The sequence below is a fragment of the Lycorma delicatula genome, chromosome 1 (genome assembly GCF_047948215.1).
Source record: "Lycorma delicatula isolate Av1 chromosome 1, ASM4794821v1, whole genome shotgun sequence".
Lineage (NCBI taxonomy): Eukaryota > Metazoa > Arthropoda > Insecta > Hemiptera > Fulgoridae > Lycorma > Lycorma delicatula.
In genome coordinates this window covers 385,768,011-385,788,077 of record NC_134455.1, presented here as the reverse complement: position 1 = coordinate 385,788,077, position 20,067 = coordinate 385,768,011, and positions in this window count along the sequence as shown.

The window sequence follows — 20,067 nt, the reverse complement described above, 5'->3', positions numbered from 1 at the left end:
TCGTTGATGTTGAATACATAGTTTGGTAAGGAACGTTATAACACACAGAGGTACACGCGCGCACACACATACACACACAATATATATATATATTTGCTTAAAAATGTTTCTACTTAAATAAACTTAAAAAATGCGAAATCAAGTTATTTTATGTAAAGTTTATTAATGATTTATTTTCAACTTTCAGCTCTCAAGTACTGTTTATTAAAATTTCATAATTATATTCAATAATTATTAGTTTTTAATTAACAAATTGTATTACCTAAACTTTCAACGATATTCACAGTTCATGAAGTAAAACAAAACATTTCAGATGAAATATTGCAATTCAGGTTAAATATTTATTGTGACAAACGTTAACATAAAAGTTTATTGTTTGTATAGAAACTTGTTTCTAACATTGAAAGCGTTAGTTTTTAAATGTATTTCATAATATTGTTCATTGCAACTGTACGTTTACCTATGTTATATTGTTATCTGACATTACAATATTTTTTTTGCATGAGTAAATTAATATTACTAACTTTAAATAGAGACTGCGATAAATGTCAGTTTATTACAAACTTTGTATATTATATTTATTTCCTAAAACTTGTAATTACAATCCATTGTTCCATAAATATTATTGTAAATTATAGATTTAAACAGAAACATGCCATATGATTTAAAATATATTTCCTTAAATATAGTGACAAAGGTTCCTCTTCATAAAATTCGAAAAAAAATATTTCTGGAAAGATGCTACGTCCCACAATATGTTACGTTCTATCAAATTGTCGTTTTAACTTTTGATTTTGTAGAAATATACGAACAAAAGTATTTTATTCAATTATATTAGCAATAAATAATAATTGGGACAAGGGAAGCAATTTAGGCCTTAATAGTAGATTAATAGTAGAAGGAAGATTAAAGAAAAACAAACCAACATACTTGGTGTTTATAGACCTAGAAAAGGCATTCGATAAAGTAGACTGGAATAAAATGTTCAGCATTTTAAAAAAATTAGGGTTCAAATACAGAGATAGAAGAACAATTGCTAACATGTACAGGAACCAAACAGCAACAGTAATAATTGAAGAACATAAGAAAGAAGCCGTAATAAGAAAGGGAGTCCGACAAGGATGTTCCCTATCGCCGTTACTTTTTAATCTTTACATGGAACTAGCAGTTAATGATGTTAAAGAACAATTTAGATTCGGAGTAACAGTACAAGGTGAAAAGATAAAGATGCTACGATTTGCTGATGATATAGTAATTCTAGCCGAGAGTAAAAAGGATTTTGAAGGAACAATGAACGGCATAGATGAAGTCCTACGCAAGAACTATCGCATGAAAATAAACAAGAACAAAATAAAAGTAATGAAATGTAGTAGAAATAACAAAGATGGACCGCTGAATGTGAAAATAGGAGGAGAAAAGATTATTGAGGTAGAAGAATTTTGTTATTTGGGAAGTAGAATTACTAAAGATGGACGAAGCAGGAGCTATATAAAATGCCGAATAGCACAAGCGAAACGAGCCTTCAGTAAGAAATATAATTTGTTTACATCAAAAATTAATTTAAATGTCAGGAAAAGATTTTTGAAAGTGTATGTTTGGAGTGTCGCTTTATATGGAAGTGAAAATTGGACGATCGGAGTACCTAAGAAGAAAAGATTAGAAGCTTTTGAAATGTGGTGCTATAGGAGAATGTTAAAAATCAGATGGGTGGATAAAGTGACAAATGAAGAGGTATTGCGGCCAATAGATGAAGAAAGAAGCATTTGGAAAAATATAGTTAAAAGAAGAGGCAGACTTATAGGCCACACTAAGGCATCCTGGAATAGTCGCTTTAATATTGGAAGGACAGGTAGAAGGAAAAAATTGTGTAGGCAGGCCACGTTTGGAATATGTAAAACAAATTGTTAGGGATGTAGGATGTAGAGGGTATACTGAAATGAAATGACTAGCACTAGATAGGGAATCTTGGAGAGCTGCATCAAACCAGTCAAATGACTGAAGACAAAAAAAATAATAATTGAAGCCTCATTATAATCAACTTTGATAAATTTTTATAATAGATTAATTTTGTAACTTATGAAAAGTACAATCGAGACTGGGATAGAAATCTAAAACCTTATCTAAGATATCATGATATCAATCTGCTTCGGAAGACAGCTATTGGTTAAATAAACGGTTCCCTGGTGTTTTACACTTTAAAACACTTCAAAAATACAACAGCATAAATATAGATTTTGTATAAAACAAATCCATATGTTTGCATATATATATTGGCGTTTATTCGAATTTATTTCTCAGAATTAATTAATTCTGCAATCAACAAATTAGATAAAATACCTATGTTTTACAAAAATAAATAATTCCCCATTTGTGGGTAAATGAATACCAACGGATGGGAAACGGATAACATATCTCAAAATGGTTTGTCATTATTAAAATTTATTGATGCGTAGATTTGAGTTTATAAAAAGTAATATTATAGAAATATGTTTGAAAAAAATAGGCGTGGACACCGCATGACTTCCTTGTACGCCTATTAAGTTACATATACACATTTTATATTTTAAATGAAAAGTACATAAAATTTTGTTTCATGAAAGTTCTGAAATGAAAGTCGTTTCATTTCAGTCATGAAATTTTGACTGATATGAAACGACTAGCACTAGATAGGGAATCTTGGAGAACTGCATCAAACCAGTCAAATGACTGAAGACAAAAAAAAAGAAAGTTCTGATATTTTTTTTTTCTTATCATTGAATTATTATTTATCGTAAAGTTTTTTTTTAAATCAGAGGTTAATAGCTATTATCAAATTAATTTATTTAAATTAATAAAAAAAGTTAAAAAAAAGGAGATGAAGTCTGATTCGAACGGATGTGCCTTTCCCTTATAAGATCCAAATATTTCATTAATTAAAATTTCATTTGGCTACAACTCTGTAACCATTGAAAATAAGTACCAATGTTTAAATAATACATAAAATAGTTCATCATTGAAAAGCTCTCAATGAGGGTTTCTTACTGCAGTTAGAAAAAGTTAATAATCCAAATGTTTATGGATTTTGGGTTTTTTGGACATTTTGGGTTCAGTCGATTACAATCAAAATGGGAGGTGCACAACTAGATGTGACAATAGTCCTAAATCCAAAATTTCGATATCCTACGGTTGATCGTTTTTAAGTTATGTGAGATATATATAGGTCGTACAGTCAAGACGCCGAAGCTAGTCAAAATGGATTCAGTGATGGTCAAAATGGATATATCCGTTGAAATCTGAAAATCGAAATTTTTCGCTATCACAATATTTCCTTTACTTTGTACAAGGAAGTAAAAAGAAACGCGAAAATATTTCCATCTTAAAATTTCCATAATTTTTACTTCCTTGTACGAAGTAAATAAAGTATTGTAATCGGGAAAAATTTCGGTTACCTGATTTTAAAAGAAATATCCATTTTGACCATCCCTGAATCCATTTTAACTATTTTTGGCGTGACGTCTGTACGTGCATATGTATGTATGTACGTACGTACGTATGTATCTCGGATAACTCAAAAACAATTAGCCATAGTATGTTGAAATTTTTGATTTAGGACTCATAAAATATAGTTGTGTACTTCCACTTTTGATTGCAATCGACTAAACCAAAAGTTTCCAAAAAAAGCCCAAAATCTATTTTATGGGGGATTTTGGACTTTTTCTTTACTGCAATAATAAGCTCTCATTGAGAGCTTTTCAACGATTTATCATTAGTGGTACTTATTTTCATTGCTTCCAAAGTTAAAGCCAAATAAAATTTTAAGTAATGAAATATTTGGATCTTAGCGAGGTACTCGGTTCAAATCAGACTTCATCTCCTACTTTTTAATTTAATCAAATTGATTTATTAATTATTAACCTCTCATTGGAAAACAAAAAATTGTTATGAATAACAAACAACAATTCAATAAAAATAAAAAAATATCAAAAAAAAAAATCAGAAGTTTTTAATGAAATAAAATTCTACATACTTTTCATTTTAATAAAATGCGTAAATATAATTTAACAGACGTACAACTAAGTCATGTATTGTTAACATAACAGTTTTTGTAACTTTTACAGTTCTTATTTACTGATTTCATTGTTTTTTAATTATTATTCAATAAATTGTGTAAAATGGATCGGAAACAATTTTTTTTTAAATCTTATTAAAAGGTTCAAATAATGATGGGATTAAATTTTAATAAACAAATTTATAAATATTTGTTTATAAAATATTAAACAATCTAAATTGTTAAAGAACAATTTAGATTCGGAGTAACAGTACAAGGTGAAAAAATAAAGATGCTACGATATAGTAATGATGATATAGTACTTCTAGCCAACAGTAAAAAGGATTTAGAAGAAATAATGAACGGCATAGATGTAGTCCTACGCAAGAACTATCGCATGAAAATAAACAAGAACAAAACAAAAGTAATGAAATGTAGTAGAAATAACAAAGATGCACCACTGAATGTGAAAATAGGAGGAGAAAAGATTATTGAGGTAGAAGAATTTTGTTATTTGGGAAGTAGAATTACTAAAGATAGACGAAGCAGGAGCGATATAAAATGCCGAATAGCACAAGCGAAACGAGCCTTCAGTAAGAAATATAATTTGTTTACATCAAAAATTAATTTAAAGGTCAGGAAATGATTTTTGAAATTATATGTTTGGAGTGTCGCTTTATATGGAAGTGAAACTTGGACAATCTGAGTATCTGAGAAGAAAAGATTAGAAGCTTTTGAAATGCGGTGCTATAGGAGAATGTTAAAAATCAGATGGGTGGATAAAGTGACAAATGAAGAGGTATTGCGGCAAATAGATGAAGAAAGAAACATTTGGAAAAATATAAATAAAAGAAGAGACAGACTTATAGGCCACATACTAAGGCATCCTGGAATAGTAATAGTCGCTTTAATATTGGAAAGATAGGTAGAAGGAAAAATTGTGTAGGCAGGCCACGTTTGGAATATGTAAAACAAATTGTTAGGGATGTAGGATGTAGAGGGTATACTGAAATGAAACGACTAGCACTAGATGGGAAATCTTGGAGAGCTGCATCAAACCAGTCAAATGACTAAAGACAAAAAAAAATAAATAAATAAATATTTCTCTCATATTTCGTTTTCAGCTTGTGGTCTTGAACCATTTTATTATTTTTTGAGTCACAATCACCTTTTTTTAAAACCTTTATTCCAAGAGTAGAGAATTAATATTCTAATTTTAAAAAAAAACTTTTTTTTTCAAAACTATTAATATTTGTTCTGTTTTCAAAAAATTCTCTCGAAATTTTAGGTTAGAATATTAGAAAAAAGTAAATATAAAGTAACTTTTATTACTTTTGTTATTTAGTTAAAAATATAGGTACAAGAAAGCAATTGAGAAAATATGTAAAAGTTTAGGTTGAAAATCATTTTCATCCAGAGGAAGAGTTAAATTTTAAATTCTATGTGTAATCTAGGAAACCTTTTATATCACCATTGCTCACTTTTATACAGTAACTTAAGTATGAGTAGTTAAAACACGATTGTTATTCATGTTTATAATACAGAATTTCTGTTGCAATAACGTAACCGTTTACTGTTTGCGGTGGTACGTTTTCTGAAAATATCACTAAAAACAAACAGGGAATAAATAAACTTATGAAAATAAAACTAATCATATCTCTGAAGCGTAAAATTATACTTAACTATGAACTTTAGTTAAGTATATACCTGCATTTTATACTGAAGTTACTCATAATGGTTTTATTTTATATCCCACATAACTTACTATTCCGTTAACAAGATTACAGTTGCATAGTTGGACGCTTCTGCGTTCAAAGCTACTCACACAATACTTATTTTTTCTTAAATTCAATTTTTTTACTTTATTTGAAATTGTCTGCATTAAAAAAAAAAAAATTCACAGCGTAAAAATATAGCTTATATTTATTGAATTCATTGTTCTATTTTTTTACTAGTCGTAAACGAATCATTATTTATATTTTGCCATTAAAATCCCCATCTCCATTCTAAAATTAAGTTTTTATTACGTACATAGATTTCTAAATCATGATTTATATCTTGCTTGCGAATGCATCTTAACTTTTCAGTTTAAATGCATGTAATGGCTTAGATATTAATAATTTCTACTGATATGTCTTTGTAAGTTCATATATTTTTGTAATACTAAACGTTTTACAATGTTTCAATGATAGATTTCTTATAATTCCTTTCCAGATGAATTTTTCTTGATCGGACGACGATTTCCGTTATACAGAATCAAATAACGGTTATTTGTTCATCGCGAAAATCATACTGTGAATGGGTGATTTTTTCTTTAACTGATTCATACATGTATCTATTTTCACTGTGAAATCTACTGCATTGCAGTTTGCCAGTGATGGACAACGAGTTAGTTTTGAACAAATTTTCTAATACATTAAACAAACCTTCAAATCTCTGACGCAGATTGCATGCTTTAAAAACAACTACAATTATTTCATTTAATTGTTTGATCGAAAAAATAAAACATCTGTTATTTATGTTTGGCTGTAAAAACACTTTTTTTAAACTTCTAAACTGATTGAAATCTAAACTACGTTAGAGATTTAGAAATCAAAATTACCAACATTTTTAAAATGTTTAAAGAGATCCTGCACCCCTTCATATTTTTTTCCCGGGACCGGAAACAGGATCGATATTTATTATAATAAAGTAAGCAAAAATTTCTAAAACGCATGTCAGTTAAATTAGATTTTTTTAAGACCTACTAAAATATACAATATATGTTGTTCTGTACAGAATATATTCTCTTTACATTTATTTACTCAGGAAAAAACTCACGAAACAAAAATCTTAGGCCATAAAATATGTATTTTAATAATTTTGAATAAAAATCTCTTTTCGATTACTTTAAAGGGTACTTCTAATCTCGATCCCATATTTGGATACGTTTTATGTAAATTATGTATAATTAATTAAATTATACGTTTTCACGTAATTATATATTATAGAGAGTGAGCAACATAAAACCGAACTCATAAATAATCGATAGGTTATGTTGGAATAAAATTTTATGAATGATACTTATAAATTAAGTAAGAAAAACATAAAAAGTAATTTAAACGTTGCATTTATTTACCTCATTATTACAAAAGATGTTTAAAATCACCACCCTGGGCATCGAAACACTTTTGTGCTCGACTGATCATATTGAGAGTCGTCTGCGTCAATTGCGTTGATTTCTCGCTGAATGTTCACCTTCAGTTCATCAATATTATAGGGATTAGATGCATAAACTCTCTCTTTAAATAGCCCCAAAGGAAAAAATCGCAAATAGACAACTCTGGGGAACGTGGAGGCCACCGTCCTCTCCTGACAGCTCGTTCATTCGTGAAAGCTGCATGAACACGATTTAGTGAAAAGTTTGATGTGGAACACGTTGTTCCGTATTGTTGGAAGAAGCTGTATTCTTTTTCATTATAAGTTAGTTAATTATGCATAGAATTCTTTTAAAATTGTGTGGTAAACCTCTATATTGATGGTTCTGTCAAAAAATACTGGTCCCACTATACGATTACCAGAAACGGCACACCATACACCAATTTTCTTATCGTGAAGTGGACCTCGAATGTTTAGTGAGGATTCCTTGGCATCCAATACCTGGCGTTCTGCGAATTAACACGGCCAGATAAATGAAACCCCGCCTTGGCTGACATGAAGTACGTCATCGGGTCTATTTGCCCACCAACAATGTTTTCGAGAAGCCAGTTGCAATAATCAAGTAATTTCGGTTTGTCTGTCTCCTTCTTCAGTTGTTGCACAGTTCTAACGTGGTATGGTTTCAATTTTAATTCATGAAGAATTTTACAACATGTGTATTTAACATCAGATTGTTGAGATAACTTGCATAGTGAATTATTTGGACTTGCAGTAATTCTCCTTTCAATACCGGCAGTGGCCTGCGGAATCCTAAAGGAAGATTACCTATTTCGTTTTGCATTTGAAACCAAACCAGTTGTACCCCATTTTTTAAGTAAATCGTGTTGCTACTCTTTGCTGGGATACAAGGATTCGGAAGTTCTTCTATGAACACTTGACGTAAATCTTTGAAAGATCCAGAACTAATGTAGCCTCAACTATAGCTATCCTCTCTTGGATTGAATAAGGAATTTTATACTCACAATACTGTACTGCAAAAAAATGTATACTGCACTAACACGTAACCACCTAACAAACGACAGCAATAATCATAGTAACATATACATTCACTATTCTCGCTAGTTCTGTGAGAGTCATTCATAAATAGCGGTTTCATTATGGGTTCGGTTCGGTTATATATATATGTATGTATGTAAATAGTATGTAAATAGTATGTAAATAGTATGTGTGTAAATAGTACAGCTATACAATAAATAAAAGTTTTGTAGACAACCCACCGTACAGTGTAGTTATACCTTATTTTTGAAATGCCTGCGTACGAGGCATGTGCTCGTTTGCTGACAAAATGTGTATTGGTTCTTCATATTAAGCACATTGAATATATAATTATGTTCTCAATTCTTACAAAAACTAATGAATAAAATATTAAAATTACCTTTGTTTTGCCTTCAATCGGAAAACAATTTGTTACCGTAATCGTATCTAAGAGGTTTGTTTTAGTGATGTGTATCGGACGAACAATAATCAATTTATTTCTTACCAAATAATGGTCTAATCATTTCACTTTTTATTAAAATCATTGTCACTTTTATAATTTTATGATTTTTCTTTACTTATATTGTTTTTATTATTTTAATTCATTACTATTTTATCAAATACACTGGTATATTGTAAATATTTATTTAAAAATTTGTGAAGTAGTATTAGATTGACCAGTGGCGACAGTAGTGTATCACAGTTATCCTTCAATAATCCTGCTCTCAAGTAGTATGAAGATAATATGAAGGATTTATGCTGAAATATTTTGATCACGTAAATGGAATCCAGTAGCTAAACATTTAGTCAAACATGTTCGTATTATACCCTATCACTTAGTGAAAGGGAAACTTGTAATCCCTTCCTTGCTGAATAATTACGAGTGTTAACAATTCACAAAATTTATTACATCAATGCTAATCAATGCAATGTTACATATAATTCTAATACCTTGAATATATTAAAATTATTTTAAAATAAAACAGAATGACAGATTTTTAATTTAATAATTAAAAATAGTTTATTTCTATTAAAGGATTGAAACATTCACGGGAAGATGTGTGTTTTTGAGCTAAAAAATGTCAGTTTTGCAATTCGCTGCAAAAATTGCACTTACGGATACAAATATTGCTAAAAATACGAACAAAAGACGTATCTGTAAAGATAAAAAAACAAGTTTATGAGCGATACAAACATTTCTGAGATGTTAATGAAAAGCTGAGCATGATTTTTGTGGTGAATGCATAACTTTTGCAAACAAATAACAAATATATAGAGTATAAAAGAAGTAATTTGATATCTGTTTAAAAAAAAAGGATGATTGAAAGTAGGAATATTTATGTTAGTTCTGAAATTACAATATTATTCTCCAGAATAATCTGAAAATGCGTCGTAATTGTCAATACATTGGTCCAAAAATGTAGCCGATTAACCAGAAATTTCTGGGTTGAAATACCTTACACGATAGAATTTAACAGTAGTACGTAATTGTCTTCTCTTCGTTATGAATCAGTAGGATTGTAGGATACGGCGTCCGTATTGGATAGTGTTTCTCCTCCTTGCCACCATCCGTCTGCTGCTATTATCTTTAGTCTGCCATCTTGTCTCAGCGATCTGGGATTTTGTTGTGGAAAATTCCCTCTTCCTTCGCCAACAAAATTTTTTTCACATTTTAAATAATATTATTCGATTATTTCAAGGGATTGTTGGTAGTTGAGGACTGTCGGCTGTCGTGTTGTGTGAAGTCACACACACAAACATATATATATATATATATATATATATATATACACACATTAACAGATCTGCAAAGGAATTGATTAAATAATTGTGAAAAAAGTAACTTGTCTATGTACATCTCAAGAACTCGATCACCAGGTTTATTGGTACCTAGTGCGTTAAGCCTCACGGTTAAACCAGTATGCCATTGAACATAGTTAAAAGGACAGTGGAAGAAAGCTATGCATAGTTACTTAATATTAGGTGTATTTCAGTCTTATGAATTAATTTAGCAATAAAAAAATACAGATATCTTATTAAAATAAAAATAAAATTAATATAATGATATATTATTACCAAGATGTTGTTGCGTATAAACGATCTGTATAATAGTAGGATGTTTAATTTACTTTACTGTAAGCAGTTGTTGTGTCATTTATGATTCTCATTGCTGTTAATCTGATTAAACTACTTGACGATGGAATTAGGAATGTTTGTATTGCACCGCATACAATTTCCGACATATGGTTTCATTGTTATTTTGTATACTGGTAGATTGCATCTGTTACTACTTATTGTTTCTTCAGTTTGTTTAGCGTCACAAGCAGACGTAGTCAAAATGTTATATTCTAATTAGATATTGATAAATCCATTTATTCGCTTATTTATATATAATCTTTTCAAAAAATACTATTAAGATTACTCTAAAGAAATGTTTGCAAAGAGGAAAAATAAAACCAAATATGCATTTAGATAGTGAAACAAAAATATTAACTCAGCAGTTATAACAGAATCAGCGAAAGAAGAAAATAAAACTAAAGTTTACCTCTATAAATGAGAAATCAACTTAAAACAAAAATAAAGTGAAGTTCAAAAATAAAAATAAAAGAGTAAAGTTTCGACTTTTTAAATAAGGGCTGAATTAAAAATCAATAGCTATTAACAACTCCCTAACTATTAATTGTGCACGGACTCTAAAACGATAAAATTTAAAGAAAAATAAAAAGAAATTAGTAATTTCACGTTTTTTTCAGTTTTCTGGTTTAAATCTTATTTTTTATTTTTATTAATTAATTAATTCACATCATAATCTCGAAACTTGTGCCGTAGGAATAGGAAGTAAAAATTTTAAAACGCTTGAAAATTACCATAATAGGGACCGAGATTCTGGACCTCCATATAAAAGATAGATACCTTACCTCTCCATCTTCACAAATAATTTATTTACTACTAAAATATTAGTAGGCTCACAAAATAGCAGTACCAGTATAAAAAAAATGCCATTCAAATATATCACAAAGAAAAATCAGCATTTCATAAATAAAAAAAGAAATTTGTGTAAAACGTAAATTCAAGATATATTTTTCAAATTAATTAACAAAATAGTTTATAAATCTAATTGTTACTCCTATTGCTAATATTAACAAAAAATTTCCAACCAAGTCTTTTTTTCATTTTGTGAAAATATATTTTGAAAATCAAAAAGATATAAAAATCTATTTAAGTAGATGTGGAAAAAATTCACTTAAAATAAGTAAGTATTAAAATAAATATTATTGTTAGCATGATCATTAAAATAACCAAAATTCCAATGACATAGTCTTAAGATTAATGAAAAATAAAAAATTAACTGATAAACTTGAAATTATAATTCTGTAAAAGTAATCGAGATATAGATGAAGAAAACGGCAAATAGATGAAGAAAGAAGCATTTGGAAAAATATAGTTAAAAGAAAAGACAGACTTATAGGCCACATACTAAACAATACGAACAAATCAAAAGTAATGAAATGTAGTAGAAATAACAAAGATGGACCACTGAATGTGAAAATAGGAGGAAAAAAGATTATGGAGGTAGAAGAATTTTGTTATTTGGGAAGTAGAATTACTAATGATGGACGAAGCAGGAGCGATATAAAATGCTGAATAGCACAAGCTAAATGAGCCTTCAGTAAGAAATATAATTTGTTTACATCAAAAATTAATTTAAATGTCAGGAAAAGATTTTTGAAAGTGAATGTTTGGAGTGTCGCTTTATATGAAAGTAAAACTTGGACGATCGGAGTATCTGAGAAGAAAAGATTAGAAGCTTTTGAAATGTGGTTCTATAGGAGAATGTTGAAAATCAGATGGGTGGATAAAGTGACAAATGAAGAGGTATTGCGGCAAATAGATGAAGAAAGAAGCATTTGGAAAAATATAGTTAAAAGAAGAGACAGACTTATAGGCCACATACTAAGGCATCTTGGAATAGTCGCTTTAATATTGGAAGGACAGGTAGAAGGAAAAAATTGTGTAGGCAGGCCACGTTTGGAATATGTAAAACAAATTGATAGGGATGTAGGATGTAGAGAGTATACTGAAATGAAACGACTAGCACTAGATAGGGAATCTTGGAGAGCTGCATCAAACCAGTCAAATGACTGAAGACAAAAAAAAAACCGAGATATGATTTTACAATTAAAATTTCTTCAAATTTAAATTGATTTATCATTCTATTGATGCATTAATATTGCTCTGATTCATATCCTCGGAATGAAAGGAGAAAATATGTAACTTTGCTAATTATGAGACATATCATCATAATTATTAGCGTAAGTGTAATAACAAACTATAATTAACAAAACTATTTAAATATTTCGAATTTTCAAATAAATTGAGATGTTAATAACCCTGGTCAACATAAAATTTGGAATTGAAAGGTGTTCTATATAGTATTTTTTTTATATGCTGAATCTCAATATGTATTCCGAAACAACACATCGTAACATTCTTAAGTTACAACCCCTTAAATTTATTTGTTCCATCATTCTTAGAACAAAAAATACAAATAATTTAGTACATCTTTATATTTGCTTATTCACATCTGATTCACATCTGTCAAGTCAAATATGTATAGAAATGTTAGTGAGTCAAGTAATGATTACTTGATGAACTTACTTGTGTAACAACTTGATGAATTTCATCAACGTGATGAAATTTTCTTCAGTATGAGTTCAGCTCTTGGTATGACTTGCTGTGTTCTTTAGTTATGGTACTGGCTTTATCAAACAAATATTGTAGAGATTGTTTCATAAGTGATACCATAAATTTAGTGAAGGATCTTTGACAGAACAACTTTTGGTATTATTTTATTGAACATCAATATTTATTATAATTAAATAAGTATTTCTGTAATATTTCAGTTTGCTTTCATTTATTAAAAAAGTTTGAATTTTACAATGAATAAAAATTCGGCTTGTAAAGATTCTCCAAATATTTTTTGTTACGTTTGAGGAGAATTCACAACGAAAGCAAGTATCGAATCTGCTGAAAACTGCTTACAAACATTATTTTGACTGTCTCTTGGGAGATTAAGATATATCTTAGGCCTTACATTTAGCATGCATCAAGTACTACTTTAACACATTGGTTAAAAGGGGAAGAAAGCATTTGCTTTTTGGCGTACCTATGATTTGGCAAGAGCCTACTTGTTGAGACTGAAATTTCATTTCTTCCTTTTTTATTTGTAAAAATAAAAATTTTCGCTTTTTTCTTACTATTTACAAATTTTCACTATTTCTTAAGTGAGAATTTATAAATAGTAAATTCTTTTTTTTTTGTTACTCTTATTAAATGAATATGTCTAGTGCTCTATTGTTAGTCAGTCTTGATCCATCCTTCAAAGACTTAACATGTGTTTATTAGGAATGTATAATTAATTAATACAATAATGTTATATATATATATATATATTACAAATTCAAAGATTATTTTAAAAATAATTTATATTATAAACGAAATAAAGACCTTTATTTATTTGAATGAACGAGCGAATAATAAAATATTTAGAATAATTAAAAACCTAACCAAAGTATTGAACCAAGACGGCATATTATTCGACACATTTTTGTTCTTCCGGATCGGATGAACCATGAAACTATGGATTTTCACATTTACTCACAATTATGATCCTTCACAAGGTGATATTTTCACCTTACAAATTAAAATAAGCAATCTTCTTGAATTGCGAAGCATATATGACATCAGTCAATCTGAATATTTTGATGAGATTTTAGCTTCGGATCGCTTATAAGTCGCAGAAGACTTGTGTACAATAGAGTCAACATTTAACCCACCGGGTTGGTCTAGTGGTTAACGCGTCTTTCCAAATCAGCTGATTTGGAAGTCGAGAGTTACAGCGTTAAAGTCCTAGTAAAGCCAGTTATTTTTACACGGATTTGAATACTAGATCGTGGATACCGGTGTTCTTTGGTGGTTGGGTTTCAATTAACTACACATCTCTGGAATGGTCGAACTGACAATTTACAAGACTACACTTCATTTACACTCATACATATCATCCTCATTCATCCTCTGAAGAATTATCTAAACGGTAGTTACTGGAGGCTAAACAGGAAAAAAGAAAGAGTCAACATTTAATAAATAATAGTCAAAAATCATGTAATCAAGAATTTAGTTTAAATACAACATAAATGTTGTATTTAAACTAAATTCATAGTCCAAAGTGCTGTTTTATCTGATATATCAGACAGCCTTCCATCATAAACAACATTTGAAAATTTTAACCTTACTCTTCGTCGTAATATATTTCTAACAGATCCCAACTACACCATAGCAAATAACATTGACATATTGATTGGAGCCAATTCTATTTGAGTGCATTATCTTGCATGGGAAATTTATTCGAAATTCTAGATATCCTATCATTCAGGAAACTAAATTAGATTATACTTAGTGGTCGCCTTCCTAATAAAGCAACAATACTGTCGCATCTTTCCTTGCTTGTAACACTGATTAAAATCTCCAGCTATATTCGCGAATTTCTAGAAAATTGAAGAAATTAATACTGATTCTTCAGTTAATGAAACCCCTACATGTGAAAAACATTTTCAATCCAATATTACTAGAAATAATCAAGGCAATTTGTCGTATCATTACCACGCAAAAATAAATAATATTCAACTAGGTGATCTTTTGTTAATGCTAAAATAGATACTTATCATCAGAAAGAAAACTAATCAATAATGCCAACCTTAAAAAGAATCACACCGCTTTCATTCAGGAATATTTAGATTTAGGTCACATATTGTAACTCAATTCCAATGATTTGTTAATTAACAAATCAAATGTGTGCTATTTACCACACCGTCTAATATTGAAGACCTCTTGTCTAACTACTAAAATTGAGTTGTCTTTAACGGTTCAGTCAAAACCATTAATGATCTATCCCTTAATGATACTTTTATTAGTCGGATCTCTAATCCAACAAGACCTATTTCCCATATTGCTTAGATTCAGAATCCATAATTACGTCTGACATAGCTAAAATGTATCCTCAGGCATTAGTTAAACCTAGTGATTCCAATTTACAACGTATTCTTGGGCGTTATTCTTCAGAAGAAGACATAAAACACTTCGCATACCGAACCCTAACGTATGGGACTGCTTGTGCACTATAATTAGACCAAAAAATTATTTTTATGTTGATGATCTCATAACAAGTTCAGATAACTTGAATGAAATTATTCAATTAATAATTGATACTTCTAAATTATTGCAACAATATGGTTTTCCACTCAATGAACACACTCTTTTTCCGAACATAATTCTTCCTTTACTTCAAATCAAGAACAGAATTTACGTTTAGGAGTTGTTAGGAATAATTCTTCGATACGCTACGTTTTCAAATTACTCATCCTAATGATTCTAAAATGCACCCTAAAAGAAATGTTCTGTTCATTATAGCAGGTATGTTTGATCCTTTAGGGCTCATTGGTCCTATTTTTTTCACATAAACATTTTATGCAGTTGTGGCAACTTAAAATTAACTGGGATGAAATATTACCTAATAAGTTCCTAACACAATGGCTCAATTTACACAACCAATTCCATTTGCTTAAATAAATTAAAATAAAGTTCTGTCATATCTAACATTGATAATAGAATTATTTCTATTCAAAAACATCGATTCTATGATACCTTGTAAAACGCTATGAGTGCTGAATTTACATACGGATTGTATATGCCAACCACACAACTTCTAATTTACTTTGTTCTAAATTAAAATTATCACCCTTTAACAAATTGTCTACCAAGAAATGAACTTTGTGATTGTTTACTACTTAATCGTTTATTATTAAATATAGTTACTGCCTTAAACATACATTTTGATGAGATATACTTATACACAGATTCTATTATAGTACTACATTGGATTCATGCACAACCATCTAAGTGGAAAGTATTTCTCAGCAATAAAATATATGAGATTCAAAAAAAGTACGACAAATGCTAATTGGCATTATGTCAAATCCTTTGATGATAATCCAGCAGACGTATTGTCTAGAGGTTATACACCAAGTATGTGTCACTTTGTCAAATGTCACTTTGGCGGTATGATCATAAATGGCTTTCAAAATCTTCTTTCCATTGGCCAAAACATAATATTACTTTTAATAATTGTTACATGAATTCTGGATGATTAATAAAAAAAGCCAAAAATATAGTGAAATTATTTGTATCTGCTTTTGTATTCGATTTCACAAAACGAATTTCTTCACTACACACGTTAATTCGCACATTTAGTTTCTGTTTTAGATTTTTTTCATAATGCTAAATCAATTAAAACGAAACAAATCATTGGTTCCTTAACTACAAAGGAATTACATCATACTCTTAATCTTTATATTCATTAATCACTCATTTAGTAATGAGTGAAAAATAAAAAAAAAATAAATTAAAAAAAAAATCTGATGAAAATCTAATCAAATTATTTCTAATAATAGCAAACTTATATCGCTTGATCCATTTCTGAATAATTTAGGCTTATTTCATGTAGGAGGCAGATTATAATACTCTGTATTACATTACTATGTTAAACTTCCTCTTATTTTACATTCATATGCAAATATTATAAAACTGATTGATTATTAATGCTGAGCATTTGCTTCTTTTGCATTCAAGTGTTCAATTATCACATTCTTTACGTCAGAAATATTGGATTATGAATGGTAAGAGAATTATTTTTTCTATCATTTTGTAAATGTATAATATGCTTTTTATACAACGCAATGTTTTGGATAAAAGTGTGACTCCAGACAAATTTTTTGTTCATCAATTCTCACCTGAAACAAAACGGAGTTAATTTAAATTGAAAATTCCTGATTTCCCTACACATAATAAGGCAGAAGATTCCAACTGTACAAACGTTGATGTTCACCCCTTTTTCAACAAAACACGTGTTGTGAAAGTTGAATTCATGAGTGGTTTTACGAATAATGCGAAATCATATTGTGAAATTTTTAAGAGGCCGATTAAGGAAGAATTTTCGTGAGATAATTAGTTTAGGATTGATGGATGGAAAACAGACAAACGCATTGTCAATTTATAGGACAAGAACATCACGTTCTCATCACATTAATACTGGAATGTTATCTCAGTGGAACAGGATTTTCAATAAAAACACAAAAACCTCGTGCCACAGTTTGATAAATGTTTGAATAAACCAACACACACACACACAAACTGACTCGTACATGTATATATATATAACACATTCTGCTTAGACTTCGGGTGCAATAATATTTAGACACGATTGGAATTTAGGTCGTAGTACTTGAAGACAGATTCTTGTGGATGCCTACCGTGACCAACATATATTTGTAGTTAGTTTTTACTATTATTATTGTTATTATTACTTGTTTTATAATGAAAATTTTAATTCTAAATCGGTATAAGGTAGCGTGTCTAAAGCCAATGAATAGTTTGTCTGAAGTTGTTTATTTTTAAAAGTGAATAATTTTTAGTAAATCTAATATAAAAACATATCCTCTCCACCTGAATATTAATTACTTGTTGTGCGAATGTAAAATTAAATTTTAAATTAAATAGAACTAAAGATGAGAATAGTAAATTACTATCATAAAACGGATTCAATAGAAAAAGTTGTCTCGTAAGCTAAATTTACAATTTTTTTCTCTTGTTTATCGTAATTGATATAGACTTTTGGAACCGTGGATATTTTTCATTGTTAAATAACAGGGTATTGTATGTGTATATGTGTGTGTGTGTGTTTGTGTGTGTGTGTGTGTGTGTGTGTGTGTGTTGACAAAACTTATCTTACTGTACTAGTTTGAAAATTTATTTAAATATATTTATTTCCTTTAGTGCATACAACATTTCTTTCTTTTTTTTTCAAATACACCTATTTTATAATTTATAAACTTATATAATATTGATTACGATTCTTAAGAACATGGATATTTTGCATGAGTTTTTATGAGTTTCAAATTTACAATGATGAAATGAAAAAATTATATGAAACTTATATTTTCGAAAACGCTTATTCTATCAATTTACTTATGTCATCTTTATTTCAGAAATTTTTTGTGATTGTAATCGCGAAAATTGAATAAAATAAGAACTTATTTAAGAGGAAGAAAACACTGATTTTTAAACGATTATATTTTTTTAATCTCATTAACTTAATATAAATAATATAAAAAATAAAATTACAAAAGCTGAATGAGAATTAATTTAAGTTAAACTAAATTATTGTAAATTATATTCAAAACCATTTCTTCATCTCTGTCTAACGTTATTTAAGTAAGTTTGAGAAACTTGGAAGATAACTTATATAAGTTATCATTTTGTAATATTAAAGAAGATATTATTTTAAATATTAATTAGTTAATTAATATAAATATATATATTTTTAAATTAAACTAACTTTACTTATTTTATTACTTAATCGTATTAACGACTCATGTTTTTTATTTTTTTCAGGTGAGTATATCTGAAATCTGTATGGAATTTCAAAAAAGTCTCATTTGGAGTAGTAAGTGAAACTTAATTATTTTAAATTTATACAACCTAGGGATAAAACGTTTAGAATAAAACTTGAAAAGAAACGTCTCAAAGATTTTTTAATCCAGTTATATTAATTAAACTCTTCTTTAAAACACTTTGAACTGAATTTCTCTTCCCTAGTTATAAATTACGTAATATTATCTGTACTGCAAATTAAATCATTAGGAGCGACGGAACGTAATACTACAATGTATCTCAATTTTTCGAATGCGTTTATTAAAAATTATTATTATTATTTATCATATTTTTCCATTGAAAAAAAGGTAGGAAATGAAATTTTTTCTTGAATTGAATTGAAAAGAATATAAGTAAAACACTAGTAGAGGGGGTAAACAATTAAGATTGTGAAATAAAACCCAAATCCAAATTACAGTAGATCATTGCTAATTAATACCTAAATATCCATCTATCAAATAATTATATTTTTTTTATTTTTAAATAAAAGAAAAAAAAAATCATTGATGTCAATAGAAACATCACTTAATTTTCAGACCCAACTTACATTGAGTGTTATTCATAGAATGTTAGACTAAAAGCTTTTTTACATTTTTTTTTTTCAAATAAGGTCCTAAATTCTACAAAACGGCTCTCCTGCTAATTTGTACTGTATAGCTGCAGCAGATAAATGTGAAGAATACAGAACAATTAGTTTAACTAGTCATGCATCAAAAATCTTAACTAGAATTCTATACAGAAGAATTGAGAGGAGAGTGGAAGAAGTGTTAGGAGAAGACCAATTTGGTTTCAGGAAAAGTATAGGGACAAGGGAAGCAATTTTAGGGGTCAGATTAATAGTAGAAGGAAGATTAAAGAAAAACAAACCGACATACTTGGCTTTTATAGACCTAGAAAAGGCATTCGATAATGTAGACTGGAATAAAATGTTCAGCATTTTAAAAAAATTAGGGTTCAAATACAGAGATAGAAGAACAATTGCAAACATGTGCAGGAACCAAACAGCAACAGTAATAATTGAAGAACATAAGAAAGAAGCCGTAATAAGAAAGGGAGTCCGACAAGGATGTTCTCTATCTCCGTTACTTTTTAATCTTTACATAGAACTAGCAGTTAATGATGTTAAAGAACAATTTAGATTCGGAGTAACAGTACAAGGTGAAAAGATAAAGATGCTACGATTTGCTGATGATATAGTAATTTTAGCCGAGAGTAAAAAGGATTTAGAAGAAACAATGAACGACATAGATGAAGTCCTACGCAAGAACTATCGCATGAAATAAACAAGAACAAAACAAAAGTAATGAAATGTAGTAGAAATA